This window comes from Arctopsyche grandis, chromosome 13 (assembly GCF_051622035.1).
Source record: "Arctopsyche grandis isolate Sample6627 chromosome 13, ASM5162203v2, whole genome shotgun sequence".
NCBI classification, from domain to species: Eukaryota; Metazoa; Arthropoda; class Insecta; order Trichoptera; family Hydropsychidae; genus Arctopsyche; species Arctopsyche grandis.
The window spans coordinates 1,091,147-1,106,413 of NC_135367.1; the positions used below are offsets into that span (position 1 = coordinate 1,091,147).

The 15,267-nt window shown below is 30.6% G+C and overlaps 1 protein-coding gene and 1 long non-coding RNA gene across 2 annotated transcripts in view; one reads left to right on the top strand and one right to left on the bottom strand.

The window, feature by feature from the left end:
- Positions 1 to 15,267, top strand: part of SPR (G protein-coupled sex peptide receptor) — a 299,361-nt gene that overhangs the window by 110,424 nt on the left and 173,670 nt on the right. The gene's annotated exons all lie outside the window — the stretch shown is intronic.
- Positions 13,187 to 15,267, bottom strand: part of LOC143920823 (uncharacterized) — a 239,899-nt gene continuing 237,818 nt past the window's right edge. The window contains exon 3 of the long non-coding RNA XR_013261369.1: positions 13,187 to 13,374. This is a non-coding gene — a long non-coding RNA (uncharacterized LOC143920823). The remainder of the gene's footprint in view (positions 13,375 to 15,267) is intronic.

Below are 15,267 nucleotides of genomic sequence, written 5' to 3' on the forward strand. Positions count from 1 at the left end.
TTCTTATAAAGCTGATCGGGTTGAGGGCTTATTCAGTTTGAGATCGCAAAGTGTTCAATTATTGTATTTGTTTTATATTTGTGCTAGTTTTATTTTATTTTAAACTTATTGCATACTTTTTTTTAGACAAAGTGACAACTTGGGACTACTCTGTGATGTCATTATGGCAAAATTGTAATAAATAAATAAAATGATCCCAAGTTTTCATCTTTTGATGGCCTTTGGAGGTAGATTTTTAAATCATTTTAAAAATATCAAATGACTCAATAGTATTACACAAAAGTTTCAACATTTTTGTGAAAATTCTCAATGAATAAAAATTTTGCATTGAATCAAAAACGATATATATTCAAGATCATGTACATACATACATATATACATATATATGTATGTACATATATACCCTGATCTAATTGAACAATCTCTTTTAAAATAGTATAAGATTTTCGTCAATTCTTAAAATAATTAAATTGACAATAAACACATTTTTTTTCAAATCTTCAAGAGAATATTATAGTTTAAACCTAACTTTTTCATTTCTAAAGGACTTAAAAAATTCAATAAATATAAGCAAACGATTCACTACACTTTCAGACGAATTTTCGCCTAAGAAAGAACTTTTTTTGACACAGCACTTAGTGCACGGTTAACATCTTCATTCACCTGTAAATGACATCTTAAAAGCAACACTTTTTGCGATTGCTGAAATTCGCTTTTCGGAGACAAACCACACACTTTTCCCTAGCCTTAATGTAAAATAAAAACTAACAACCAGTGACACAGTTCACCATCAACGACACTTTCCTTCAAAAATTTCGCAAATTCATCACACATCATTTGATTTGAAACGTATAATACCTTCAACAATATTCCAAGGTAGGAGATAATAATTACAGATAGAAAATATATATGAATATGTATGCTTGTATATCAAGATTCATGCTCGAATGCACAGCATACTGCATTTGACGTTGCAATCGAAAGATTTGCATATTTTAGTATGCGCGTTCGCATATGCAAATATACTAGCGAGTGTGCATATATATACGTATAATACTTTCGGAAAGATTCCGTTTAGATATACATATACTAGGTGGCTTAAAAGCCGAGCTTTTTATACGCGTACGTGCAAACAGCCTCGCTTGATGAGAAAAAGTTCTTATTGTATTCGCTACCGGAATTAGAGTGGATTTAAACAGGATTTTATAGTCTCGTCGACCTTATGGAGAATATTTAAAATGTGCCATTTGCAACTTTGTATGTTTTGTAATCATTTTTCGTAACTAATGCTTACTGTTTTATGCTATAGTACAATTAGCAACAAAATCAAGCTACAATATACAATTTGTATCAAAAAGAAAATTTAAAATACGTATTAAATTATACGTACATTATTGTAATGGAATGATTCATCGAAAACGGAAAAAATTACCTTCACGTAAAAAATACAAAAGCACAAAAACACATCCGACGGAAGCGGCTTTCTATTTACGATCTCCAAAATCTAATTTCTTATTGTCCTTGACTTGAAGAACATCTCTACGAAATATTTCATCTCGGAAAAATACACAAAACTTTTACATATATACACATTTATGTATGAAAACATACATATAAAGTATTCGATTTTTATATATATACGTATCGAAACTGATAATAATTTTAATTAAGCCACACAATCACTAAGTGCAACAGGTAGATATGTGTATATTTTATTGTTCCTCTACATATTTCTCACATTAATTAAGTGCAATCATGTTCAACCTTTAACTAAAACCGCCAATCGAACACTCAAAAGGGACAAAGGACTGGTTGTCATCAATATACCTCGACAATAATCTAAATCTACATACACATGAATATATTATATTTAGATTTAACACCTGAATACGTTGTAAACGTACATACATATATGTATAAGAGAAAATTTTCTGTTTCGCAATCTTAAATAATTCTTATATAAATCACTCTTACCTGAGAAATAAACGTGTGCGCGTTTATTTTCGTTTGTATGATTGTATAATACGTTTAATGTGTTCATATAAGATAGCAGTTCTGCGTTAATATTAGGCTTGATCTAGAAAATAATCATTAACGTTATATCTGCACATTTGTAAGAACTAAAAAGTTAAACGATATAGAAATAGTTGATTTTTTTTAGTATTTTATGGAAAATTTGAGTATTTTTTTAAATTACTCTTCTCTAACCGGTTGTAAGTTTTCATAATAAAAGATAAAGATTGAAATCAAATAAGTCAAAATAAGGAAGCATGAGATGCTAAGCTTAAAAATAAGTTTAAACTTTACTCGAAAAATCGTATTCAATTCCAGCTTCATTCCTGAAAAAAAGTTTATCAGCTATTATAAGATATTAAACTTTATATAGATATATTAAAATAAATTTCTTACAAGCTTAAAAATATTTTATTTTTATTTTTTTGCAGTTTAAAAATCTGTCATTGAGTTGTGGAAAATTTCGTTGAAAATTATTGAAATAAAAACGTCAATATTTATGAAAAATTCAAATTATTAAACAAAAATCTATAAAATATTATTTGTCTTTAAAAATTAAAAAAAATATTATTATGTTTACTAAAGAGGTATTTACTTTGTCAAAGAAAAATTGATTAATACAATTATGTATATTTTTTCGTAAACTCTGAAGAACGATCTATTATTTTTTTATACATTTATAAATATAATAGAAAAGCTTAGCAGATAAACCCCGATGCACTTTCCTGGACAGTTGCAAACATCGATGAACAATTATGTTTATACAGTTTCGTAGAGAAGTCTATGAACAAATTTGATAATATTAATATTTCGATAAATACATTTCACAATTTCATAATATCAGCAAATTCTAGATTCTATAAACTCGAATTTGCGAGAGATATTATGTATATATTTGCCAACCACGAGTATTTTCAATCATCATTTATCATTTTTAAAAACATATTAAAATAGTGAGCTACATCATTTGCGAGTATTATCACGCGTGAACGACATTGTTTTTGGGCATCAAATTTAATACACAACCCACTCTTCAAAAAAAACATACCCATAACAAAGATGAGCACTTAATTATGAGATGCAAACTTAGCGCTCCAAACTGAAGTCAAACTCTTTAGCGCGCGACACTTGTTTTTCCACAATTACCGGAGAAAATCCGGAAAATGAAGAGATAGAATAGGAAAAGAGGGGGGCAGGGGACGTCTATTAATTTCACGCTTCGTGAGAGTGATAAATTCAAAAGCCAGCGACAATAGTGACGTTAATTAGTATGCAACGGTGTCGAAGCATGCAATTTGCAAACTGTGCAACGACACAAATTTAATTTGCACGCACGGCTTGATTTCGCCGTTTGCCCGGTCGAATTCTCCCAATGCAGTTTGAAATCAAATATGTTCGCGTGTATAAAATAAGTGATAAACGATTCCGTCGCTTTGTTGTTGTCATTTTTCGATGACGGATACGCCAGCAGTTTGGCTTAGTGGTAGCGTATATATTTAGCACCACTGAGGTTAAAGGTTCGAGTCCTCGCCATCTGCTGGTTAGATTTGGGGGTTTTGTGACTCCAAATCGATCGTTTTCAATTTTCAGGAACCGCTGAAACGGTTCCTGAAAATTGGTATTAGATCTATTCCTGTTGTCACAAAAATCTGCCTGTGTATAATTTGTAATAATTATGCACAGTAATCTGAAATCTATAGATATATCTACAGACATCTCTATAATTTCGTATTTATTATATGTATAAAAATTGTACACAAAAAAAAAATCTAAAAATAATCCATAGATGTCTCTATGATTATTATTTCTGATTAATTGTTATATGCTATATATTCTGATTGTATATGTATTACTTTATTTCTGATTTCTGATTGTTTATGTATTCTGTATTTCGTTAATGTACACCCGTCGCATGGGAGCAAATCTGTAATGACGAGTGTATATTAATTTGTAACAATAAAATAAAAATAAAACATATTAGTACAATTAGCTAGTGTGCTTGATATAATGAAACTTTATCGGTAGCTCAAATTATTTTCATATTAAAATGAAAACTTAGCTAACGGTGACTAAATGAATAAATTGGTGTAACGGAAATGGTTTAAATCCCTTTGTTTTTATATACATAGTATGCATCAGAGTGTACAGGTTTTTTTTTAAGTTTATTAACTCACTTTTCTTTCCGACGTCCCAACTTAAATCTTGTATTTTGCATAAAAGAGCTATAGCTATTTTTGTACAAATATAATGAATGATACTTTTTGTAGAGTGTTTATAATTTACCTTCCATATTTTTTATTTAGTTTTCGGTTAATTCTATTAAGTAGGATTACATCCTCTTATAAATACATAGCTTATAGCTCAGTGGTTAACGTATAGTGCTTTCAACTTTAGGGTCATGGACTCAATCCCTGGCAATTATTATTATGATATTTTCTCTCTTATTTTCTTATGGATGCCATTGTGGCGCATTTGGTTCTTCCTGTAATGCCACAATGCTCCAAACTGATGTTTAAATAAATATTATACTCACTTTATTTTCAATGTGAAACTAAGAATAAGATTCGAGGATTTTAATTATTCTTTTATTAGATTTTTTTCACCTTATCTTCATTTTGTGTATTATTTTTCTTTTGTCTTTTTCCGTTTACTATTTTTTTTTATCATGTTTTTCTGGTTTTGCTTCTTAGGGATAGTTTTCCTTAAGGGATTTTGTTCTTCTCTTTTTCAAATGTAGGCCATTGTGGCGCATTAGGTTCTTCCTGTAATTCCCCAATGGTCCAAAACTATAAATGAATAATTTTATTTGAAAAATGTTTGGAATTGTTAGTACTCGTATTTAAAAAAAAAGAGTTTACCTGTAATAAAATAAAATATGAATGAGAAAGGTTAATCAACAGTTTGATATTTGAAGTCATTCCTTGTTCAGCTTTATCTGTTTGTTCTTTTTGTGAAATTCGAGTCATAGTGGTGACCCCTCAACAATTTTTGCTTAGCTCTGACATTTCAATGCGTTTAAAAATAAAATTGTATTAATACAATTTTCCAAAGCCCGCTTTTGAGTTTTAATTTTAGAATTATACCTTAGTAGGTTTACTGTTGTCAAAATATTTCAATATTTTCGTGCGCCAAAAAGTCATTGTTTGAGAAGCTCTGCCACAAACCCCGTTGTCCTAATTGAAATTTGAGCTCACGATTTTGTTTTGCAGCCAGCCAAATTGAATGAAAGCCGTATACTAACTCGCAAATTTATTAAATTATACGTACACGATGTCGAATTTGGAATACGTGTATAGCAGCTCGTAAACACGTGTGGAATCATACGTTATCAACGCAACCCCATCATTATATGTACATATATATATAATACACATATTACTATATACAAATTCACGGCGGGAAATTGGGGAAAACTTCTCCAACAGGAGTATGCATAATGTGTTCTCAGTTGGTACAGAGCGATCAATCAAAATCTCAGACTTAGATACGAAGAAAATATAATGGTGATATACTACAAATCTTTTTAAATTGTAAACTTATATTGGGTGCAAGTTAAACAAAATACCGATGGAAAGATTTGTGCTGAAAAGTCCAGATGTAAGTAATTGTTCTGTTAAATTTAAAATATAAAATATGTAAATATTTATGCGAATTTTCCGCATATGCATATCACATACGAACGTTCCTGTTTATATAAATAGATTTAAGGCGTGCAAAATTTACGCGTAACATACACTTTTAATACCCACGGCATATTCTTTGCATTACATTTTTAAAGACATAAAGCATAGCTGGTTAGAAGGGAGTGGGAAGGTCGCATTTATTTCTGTCGCAGAAATTTCGACACCAAATGAGATTTTAATGCAAAACCTTCCCGCGAGAGAAATTGCTAGCATTTTGCACGAGAAATCTGAAAAATTACCAACGCTCCGTCTTTCCTGAAAAAGGTGCAAAATTAATACGAATCTCACTTCCTACTTCATTTCTGACAATTTTAATTTGAAAAAATAATGAGCAAGAGCGGAAACTATCTGAAAATCATATCATAGGTAAACTCGGTTTCATTTTCAACAGTCGAATGCTCGTTATAACGACGTCAAACTCGATTTCTCTCTCTCTCTCTCTCTCTCTCTCGTGTTTTATTTTTATTTCCCATCTTGACTTTGCATGCATACGTCGATATACTGGAAGTTTGCTGGTTTAAAAGCTCGTTCAAAAGCTCAAAACTGTCGACCTTTAAGCTAATTACGACGCGTAGTTGTACAGATCGCAATTAGCGAAATCCTAGAACGATTTCAATTGCTAATGAATTTTGGCTGTGTTAATCGATGAGAATCGGTCTGGTGGTTTTCCTTAAGGGGCTTTATTCAGAAGAAATGGTTCGTTGATAGTTTTGCATATTTTAAGAATAGCTATCCGAGTTAAATTGAATGAAAATTTCACTCTATTCTATTCAGTTATGCGGATTTTAATAAAATTCGAAAATATATTCAAGATGAAACTTATTTTAAAGTTACTCACCTGAACGTATATTTACAGTTACAGTTATGGTAGTTTATTGCCAAGTTTTCGGCTGTGTTCCCTGAATAACTATAGCCGAACTCGTATATACAGAGAAAATATATTACATTACATACACGTATATATTACAAATCACTTCACAATGATGACAATAGTAGTAGGGTAGGTAGGTGAGCCAAATTGTGAGAAACATTTTCGTAAATGACATGAAAATATATCAAACAATCCTTGTGTCACATTTGTTTTTTCAAAAATTATAGAGTTCATTATATATTTTAATATGCATACATATGAACATACAAAACTGATTACGATATGATAATATATTAATCAGTTGATTACTATAAGTTAGAGTTAAGGGCCATATCACAATTTATATTGAAGTCTGTTAAAAAGAGAACGGAGATGTCATCATTGCCATTTTTTTCACTATTTAATGTAATCTAATATATTTATTTAATAGGATAATATCCTATGTCCCAATATACTGAAATCAAATCTTAAAGTAAATAATAGAACATTTGAACTTTTTTATCCTAATTAAATACATACATAGGTTAAAAAAAAACAGTCAACTCTTATGAACACTATGTTGTATTTTATTCGGAGGTAAACATTTCTATCTAAATACATATAGAAACGTGGTTGAAGTTTTCTTAAAAATAAATACAATAATTTTAACGCTTCTTTGATCGTAAAAAATGTGTAGCAACGGGCGTTACCCGGGGTCTAACTGAAGACACCGTAAATTTGATGATTGTGTTTTGAAAGCTATGAGAATATCATATATTTATTTAACCAGTAGCGTGGTCTAGTGGTGAATGTTGAATTATCTCGTACTTGATGTTACGAGTTCGATTCCCGCTAAGTCTCGCTATTGGCCAGACCTTGATTTGTCAAGGTCGATCGTTTCTTATCAGAATTTGCCAATTTTTCTGATTTTCATTGAAACGATTCCTGTAAAATTGGCGTTTCCTTCCCAATTTCCTGTTGCGAACCTTTAGTTATTGTTATATCTTAGGTTTCGCCATATTGCTCACCATAGATGTCATAGATTTGTAATATCTGACGACAGATGTCAGATATTGATTAGATTTACATGTATCTATGTAATAATTATGTGGACCAAGAAGGCGCATTTGGGGTTTACATGTTAAGTCTTCCTGGTATATTTAAAAAAAAATAAAATATTGGGACAATATTACAAATGTGTACATTTATTAATGAATTTAAAAATACATACATAGCGTTGCCCTGGCGTTCTTATATAGAAACCCGGATTCTAAACCATTTACATTCAAAGTTAGGATACTGTAAAATATAAATATATTTTTTTATCTTTTAATTTATACCAGGAAGGTCTAACAGGTAACCACAATGCGCCTTCCTGGCCAAAAACATTGTACATTTGATACAAATATTATACAAAGTACACAAATACATATCAATTCACAGAGACATCTATAGTCAAATTTGTAAACTTGCAGCATTTTAAACAATTCAGTAAATACAAACTATGATAGGAAACGATCGATCTCGAGTTACTAATCCAAGGCCAACAGAAACCAGTGGGATTTGAACCCGTTGCCACTTTGTTCAAAACATTATATGCTAACCACTATTCTCCTGGTTCATATATATTCAAATATACCAAATTTGGTGGCCCTCAACTGAGGATTAAAATATAAATGAATGGAACAAACATGTTGTAGTGAATGATGAATGGCTGTAAATTATGATGAAGCTGAAAACTATTGATTCGAATAACGAACGAACAAACACATATGTATGTATGTACATACATCCATATGACCATGTGCATACAAGGTAAAGAATTATTTATGAAGGTGTAATGATTTTTAGAAATGAAAAATTGAGCAAAGAAAAATAATATAAAATTCAATTCAAAAAGGCATTACATAGAACGATGGTCATCATCAGGCTTTATTTTTTAATCAGAAAAGATTTTCAAAATGAATTCTCAGTCGAATTTATGTGTCGACACCTTTTCAACGGTCGCTTACAGGCGAAGAAGAGATACCCGTGTGCGGGGTCAGGTAGACCGTAAAATTTTACAGCTGAAATAAATCACATTAGATTCAGCGCTCGGAAAGGTCAAGCAGTGAAATTCTCGTAGGTCGGTTACTTCACTTTAAGATTTACCGAAAAGCTCCCGTGAAATTTTAACGTCGACTAGTACCCGTTTCCGAATCGCCTCGCTGAAGTTATTATCAAAATTAATAGATTCTGCCTAGCAGCGATCGTAAATCGAATTTACGATGAAGTTTCTCGTGCATGGAACGATTAACTACGCCAAAGTTTCGATATGTAGCTTCTTATTAACTCTATTGAGTTTAATATATGTATATAATAAGTTGTCGCTTTTGACGGTTGACAGTTCATACTATCGCTTCAGTGTAGAAAATCTTTATACTGAACATATTTATTAATACACTCCTTCAATATGCATTAAAAATTATTAAGTTAGCCCTCACACACCAAGGTGGGGTATGCAAGTGCCCCAATTTTTACGTTTTTCGTAATAACTATGTGGTTTTCAAAGCTATTTATTTTATTTATTTATATATATTTTAGCTATCAAGCTAATTTAAAAATACATCTTAATAATTATACTTCTACTCTAAAATTTATAATTAACTTATACATATGTACTGTCCCTCACAGAGGTGTCTCTTTGCACCTCGCAGGAATGCATCCATGTTTTTAGCAGACCTGATGCACTCAGGGAGAGCATTATACATGAGCACACCCCTGTGAAAAACACCCCCAGCCGTCTTATTCTTTCTTACTCTACTTACAACTAGTTTGTCCTTATTTCTAGTATATGTTTATCTCTATTCCTTATTATATAATCATAAAAATACTAAGGTAATAACTTATGATCTAACTTATAAACAAACGACAATGTACTAATATTTAGACTAATTATAATACTCATCCATCCTAATTCATCTAACATACTTCCAATACTCTTAAATCTACTCACATTCAAAATACCTCTCATAGCTTTATTCTGTATTTTTGCATTTTTTCTAAATCTTGGCCACTAAACAAATTAAGCACAGTGGCACAATAAATCACATGTGGCAAGACAATTGAATTAAACACTAAAATTTTACTTTAAATATTTCTTAATCTACATAATATACCAACTTTTCTAGCCATTTTTTACTTTATCTATGTTTTATTATATAGTCAGCGTGCTATACACCCTATATTTCTTGTATTCCTGGAATTAACTACAAGAAATTTATTTTAATAGAGTTTGTTTGATTTAGAAAATGGGTACACTGTAAAAAAATACATTTATACATTTCTACGTTCCAAAGTATGATTTAAAAGCGGTAGCGATAAGTCATGTTTTTGACTGTTCGCTTGTATATTCTTGTTGATCGATGAATCAATGCGAGAGAAGGAGACAGCTATATTTTCGTAAGCTATTGTTTTCGTCACTTTTGGCGCGTGGCTATTGAGTCATGCAGTCGCCTGTTGGCCTTACCTATGTGCGTTTGCGTGTTGATGCTTGTCGTTATTTTTAATACAAAAATAATCAAAAGCATGCTGTAGGACTAAAACTTTTTTTATGTTGACGTATAAAATGATTAGTAAGATATATGTTGAACCCAATTGTATTGAGAAAAGCTGTAATTTTGATTGAAAAATAATGGGATCTTACTCGACCCCGGTTTGAGACACTCGTTCAATCCCGACACATAAAAGAGGTATGTAAAAATAACATTTTTCACGTAACAACACGAATTTTTATATTCGATAGACAACCACAGAGACATATGACAATAACTCAAGGTTTGCAACAGAAAATTGGGAAGAAAAAGCCAATTTTACAGGAACCGTTTCAATGAAAATCAGACAAATTGGCAAATTCTGATAAGAAACGATCGGCCTCGACAAACCAAGGTCTGGCCAACAATGAGACTCTTAGTGAGAATCGAACCCGTGACATCAAACACGAAATAATTAAATACTCACCACTAGCCACGCTGCTGGTTATATATGTATGTATATAGATATAACTTTATTTTAATTCGTGTATCAATTCATTTCCAAAGTCACCCGTTGAAATCAACGGACACAACACAGAGTGACCTGGAATTTCCGCCATTTTTAGCCAACGCTTGTAACAACACCTTAACACAACACAAACACAGCGCGCGTACAAATAATTCACGCAAACAGAACGATTCGATTTAATTTAGCACGCATACATAATTCGCGCGTGCGAAGTGATAAATAGAGCTCGTCGTCGGCGCAGCGGCGACAACAACAAAAACGACATGCAAATTTTTCGCACCGTATGTAAATGTTATTAAAATCAATGGTAAAACTCCGAGATTCGCCGAGTCGTCGCATCGCTTCGAAAAATGGCGTTATTCCCGCTGGCGACTCGTTGAAATATTGCGCGAAATTCGCGCGAACAAATCCCACACGAGAACATATCAACTACACTCGTACTCTGTCGTGTATATTTAATGGCGGCTTGCGGGTGTGAGCGGGTTTAAAATTGACCTTTTATTCATTCACATGGGAGGAACGCTGAACGGTTTAGTAATCATTTATTTATATGTACATATCGGATGCGTTTCAAAATGGACGTTTATTTTTGTATTATATATAGGTATGTAAGTAGTATATAATAGCCTGATGGTGTCTGTTTTTTGTGGTAGCGCTATTATGTAGATACAAATATAATTACATACATACATATATACGTATTTAGATTTGTAAATGGTTTTTATCATTACCAAATTATGTTCACAATACATCTTATATATTTTTTAATAGCTACTGATCTACTGATAATTTTCTATTTTACAATTTTAATTTAATTTTGTTAGTAATCATAGTATTATATTATTCTAATGTTGATGTACAGCATAACAGGAAAAATAGCTCAAAAACCTATTTACAATTATTATAAATGCTCATAATACATCTATACTAATACATAATATTAGTTAAAGACTCTCTAAAGTCGATGACCTAAAGCAGATTGTATTTAGATAATCTGTGTTTATACCTGAAGGGTATAGAAATTTTGTTGTAATCACCGAGACTCTTCACAAGTGTGTTAGTATGGTTATTAGTGATTTTGTCATAGAATCTACTGGTTAGTTTGTTAGTAATATCTGTAACTAACGGAATATTATTTATGGCATGCAGTTTTTTCAAGTTAGTATATATGGGTGTGTTATAAATTATTTTTAGAGATTTATTTTGTATTATTTGAAGCTTAGTAATCTAGGTGTTATTCCATACAGATGAAGCATACATAGGTTAATGGTGTTAATATGAGCGCGTGATATAATTTTATTTCATTTTGAGTTGATAAAGAATTATGGCAATTAAATATTGGGAATATTGTATTTATGCATGTATATATATAGATGTTATATCAAAGGATAAATTTCACATATAATGTTTGTATGTATACATATGTATATATAAATATCCCTCAAAAGGGCTCTGAAAAAGATTATATTATATACATATGTAGATAAAGCCATCGATTTTCATTTGAAATGTAGTCATTCTGCATAATAATGATGCATAATAATAATCATAATGTTTTCAGAATTCAAATGTACTATTATTTGCTGATGATATGAAGATTTTCAAGAGAATAGACAACCGAAATGATGCTTTGGCCCTACAAGATGATTTGTTCAGACTAGAGGCTTATTGCAGCATAAATAAGTTGGAAATTAATGTAGCAAAATGCTCCTGCATAACCTTCACCAGAAAACTATGTCCAGTTGACTTTCCTCATTCAATTAACGGACATAGACTCACAAGGGTATCGGAAATTAGGGATTTGGGAGTCTTTTTAAACTCTGATCTATCCTTTAGTAAACATATTGACAATGTTGTAGCTCGAGCGTCGAAGGCCCTCGGGTTCGTCATCCGGTCCTCCAAATGCTTTACTTCTATAAAATCATACAAAATACTATATTGTGCATACGTAAGAAGTATTGTTGAGTTTGCATCCCAAGTTTGGAACCCAGATTACTCTGGTGCAAGAGACAGATTGGAGCGCATTCAGAAGAGATTCCTGAGGTACGTCAGTAGCCGTTTTGGATTAACCTATACTTCCTATGAAGATGCTTGTAGGTGTCAACATCTACTTCCTCTTGTCAAAAGAAGGGAGATAGCTGACATCTCAACAATTTTGAACATCCTTAACGGCTCGATTGACTGTCCTCAATTATTGAGCAGACTATCATTGCGTGTACCAAATAGAATGACTAGATGTAATGAGCTCCTTTACATACCTAATACTTTTTCTAATTATGGAAGAAGCTCATTCATCTGGCGTGCAAGCTCCACCGTCAACACACTAATCTTAACAATTTCTATGTTTGACTTATTTAATATTAATGCTATACAAGCTAGAGTAATTATTGCAAATTTGTTTTTCGATGATTAATTTTAATGAAAGTTTATGATTATGATTATGAATTTTTATTTTGATGTATTTATTTTGTCTTTTTGTTTTTTGTTATATATTATATTTTTTATATTATTTCATAATTTTTATCATATTATTATTCTTATTATTCTGATATTTTTATTATACTGTTATTTCTATTTTTTTTCTTTTTTTGTTTTCTTTAACTATCTTACTCTATTATCATTTTTGTTTCTTATTTTAAATGTTTGAGCTTTTCTTTTTTTACCTATATGTGAAAATTATTAATGGTTTACTTAACATAATTATATTTTTTTTACTATCAATCTAATAAACTGTAAACTGTAAATTTTCCAAATAAATAAAATAAAATAAAATAAAATAAAATAATCCTATAGTTAAAGTGAATATAATATGAGCTTTTTAGCATACCACAAACTTTATGTCACACACGAAGGTGTTCTGCGTTGGAAAATTACTCTCCATTACGGGAAAAGCCGAGTCGATACAAACGAGGACTGGTGCATGTGCACGAGTGCATTTCTAGTCAGGACTGCACGTGTCAAGCATCTCAATTTTCCTAATTGAAATTTGTTGTCTGCTCTATGGTAATGTAATGAAAGCATTAGTATCATTTTAGAGTGGTGGTCGTAGGAAAAGCTTTCACGTCGTGTTTATTTTGCTAATGAAACTAAATTTGGTATTTTTATCATATTATTCCATATTATATTAAAAAAAAAGATGCAAAACGTTTTCGTCCTGTTTGCGTGTATTTTTATAATGCTATTTTGTTTTGCTTTTATTAAACTCGTTAATCAACGAAACAAACAAATTTCATAACAGTAGCTCCAATAGAAGCGAATTTCACTCTGTATATTTAATATTTATTTTTTTAATATAAACATTTTAGCGGTAATGTGTTTAGAATTTGAAAAGTAATTAAACCATGAATAAGATGAATTGAAATTCGTAAATGGAAAAACATTATTTATTACTGTAAATAATTTGCTAATTAATATTTTATATACATATATAACCCAATTTTTTTCACTTCAAATTGGATATGTTATTCAAAGTTAAAACGAATTTTGAAATCGAAAACGTAATAATAATAGAAATATTATAATTTAAGGCATTTAAATTTCATAAAATTTTATTTAAATTTAAATAAGACGAGCTGATATATTTTTATGTGTACAATATAATATATATTTTCCGATTTATTTCTCAAAAATAAGACTTTTCCGAATTTTTCCTACATCTGACTTAAAATTTTTAATAATCATACATGGGTTTCGATTTTGGAAATATTCATTTGGGACTCTGAATGACGGATGATATTTCGATATTTTGGATCATGCTGGAGCACACGTAAGCAAGACCACATATCTTTTTAAGTATGGACCAATGTGGCATTACAGAAATCCCTAATGCGCCACAATGGTCGAAAATATAAAAGAGAAGAGAAAAAAAATTATACAGACAAAAATACATAAATGCATACATATTTATGTGCAAGCAAGATGCAATCTTACTAGCGTGGGTGTTTTGATTTTGATTTTTAAATGCTTTTTATTATTACTAAATTATGTTCACAATACATCTACTTTAATAGCTACTGGTCTACTGATAGTTTTCTATTTTACAATTTTAATTTAATTTTGTTAGTAATCAAAGTATTATATTATTCTAATGTTAATGTACAGCATAATAGGAAAAAGAGCTCAAAAACATATTTACAATTCTTAAAAATGCTCATTATACATCTAATAGATAATATTAATTAAAGACTCTCTAAAGTCGATGATGTAAAGCAGATTTTGTTTAGGTAATCTGTGTTTATACCTGAAGGGTTTATACATTTTGTTGTAATCACCAAGACTCTTCACAAGTGTGTTAGTATGGTTATTAGTGATTCTGTCATAGAATCTACTGGTTAGTTTGTTAGTAATGTCAGTAACAAACGGAATATTATTTATGGCATGCAGTTTTTTCAAGTAAGTATATATGGGTGTATTATAAATTATTTTTAGGGATTAATTTTGTATTTTTTGGTGCTTGGAAAGGTTAGTATAGCTCATAATACATCTGATGCATAATATTAATTAAAGACTCTAAAGTCGGTGATCTAAACCAGACTAGGGTGAGTGTGGACGGGATGCAAACTACGCCTACATAAACTTTAAGCTATTTATTAATTAGGAAATAAATCATATATCTCTGTATATACACCATCACTATACCGAACAATGCTCAGTTTTTCCCATATTGAATTTAAGTGAAAT